Source organism: Trachymyrmex septentrionalis, unplaced genomic scaffold (assembly GCF_001594115.1).
Source record: "Trachymyrmex septentrionalis isolate Tsep2-gDNA-1 unplaced genomic scaffold, Tsep1.0 scaffold16, whole genome shotgun sequence".
Lineage (NCBI taxonomy): Eukaryota > Metazoa > Arthropoda > Insecta > Hymenoptera > Formicidae > Trachymyrmex > Trachymyrmex septentrionalis.
This window is the reverse complement of record NW_017304758.1, coordinates 2,041,355-2,043,027: the sequence shown is the minus strand read 5'-3', so window position 1 is coordinate 2,043,027 and position 1,673 is coordinate 2,041,355.

The following is a 1,673-nucleotide window of genomic DNA, read 5'->3' as shown; positions in this document are numbered from 1 at the left end:
TACGTAGAATGATCTAACCATACATACCATCGCTACTTATAACAAATGTAAGCAGTATTATAACTTCGGTCACATTCATAGCGTCCGGTTGGGATCCGATTACGTTACGACGAACCATACGCGTGTACAAAGGAGAGTTTATCCTCGGAGGAAAAAGTAGCAGGGTCAGTCGATATAAGAAGGCCGAAATAAAACGAAGCCTGGTTTCGCGGGAAGGCTAACAATAAGACGTGTCAGCGGCACCACACATTTGTCGTTCGATAAGAGTAGTGTATTATAACCAAAGCATGATATAAATACATTCGTAATCACGACCAGGCGACGATCGAATTGACAGTGCGTGGCGTCAATGTCTGTTCGACGATGGCGAACGCGTACCGATGCACGCAACGTAGGCAACGCGATAACGAGAACTGCTGTGCATCTCTCCTTCCCATTGGATCTGACAATTATCCGTTGCGATACACTGAGCTGATCATTAAGGAGATGTACACCCTGGACGTTCGTGGAAGGCATCGGAGTGTCTTCAAAGTCGAGAATGCATCTGTGCGCGTGCAACATGCGCACCATGTCTCTTCGGTGTCGCGGCTATGTTATCTTGGTCGCCGATTATAACGAACGAAGATACGAGTTGCACGTAATCGGGTTGTATGTGATATTATCCGCATTGCAGATTTCGCTGCGCCAAACATTGGCTACCGTGTGCGTGTATATCCATTTATAATTGCGTTAAGTAATATTAATTTTCTCGCTTTCCTAAAAGAGATGAAAGATTCCAAATGTCGTAAATAAAATATAACTATGCTAGTTCCTTCCTCCTTTTTTCTCTCCGTATATCAGTAGCTTCCGCGATATATTTTTAAAATTAACCGTCGATGATATCCCACAAAAGCTGCCAAAGATGTCAATAAATCGTGATTTCTCCTATTCTTGTTTTTCTATTCTTGGTTACTAAAGAATTATTATATTTTGATATTATTCGTATCATTAGAATTTTTATTATATTTACTTATTTTTAATATTCTGTACTGTATATTTAATACAAAAAAAAAAAAAAAAATTGAAACGATAGCGGAGCCAAAATGACATCAGCAGTTCTAGTATTAATCGTGCTGCAAACAAAAGGATTAGAATCGTGTCTGTTCTCAATGCAAGTTTTTTCTTCCTCGCTGTTCTTCTTTCATCTTGTTCGTCATCGCCATCAAGCAATAAACCGTCGAGAGAATTTGAAACAGAATGTGAATTTACAGGTTCGTCATTATTTATAACTTTCTATTCTGACGGTCGTCCACTGTCAGCGTCGTTGCACCCTCGCTTTCGCGCCTTAAATGAATGATCGAGGTAGAAGAGATCTTTTTCTTCGCCACCGGCGCATTTGTTCGTTCTGAGGTACAACTACGACAACAACGATGGTGACGACGGTGACGACGACGATGACGACGACAACGACAACGACGAGAAGACGGAAGGCACAAGGTACGAGAGAAAGAAGGGCTCGACCGCCCCCGCAACTCGAAGAGGCGTCGAGATGCCCGCCTCGATAATACCTGCGACAATGACCAACCGCCATCGTTACTCGCTTAGAAATGCGTATTCGCGCGCGACACCGCGTGCCGGGAACGCTCTCTTACACCTGGAATCAATTTATCAAGACCCAAAAGAGTACGAATGTG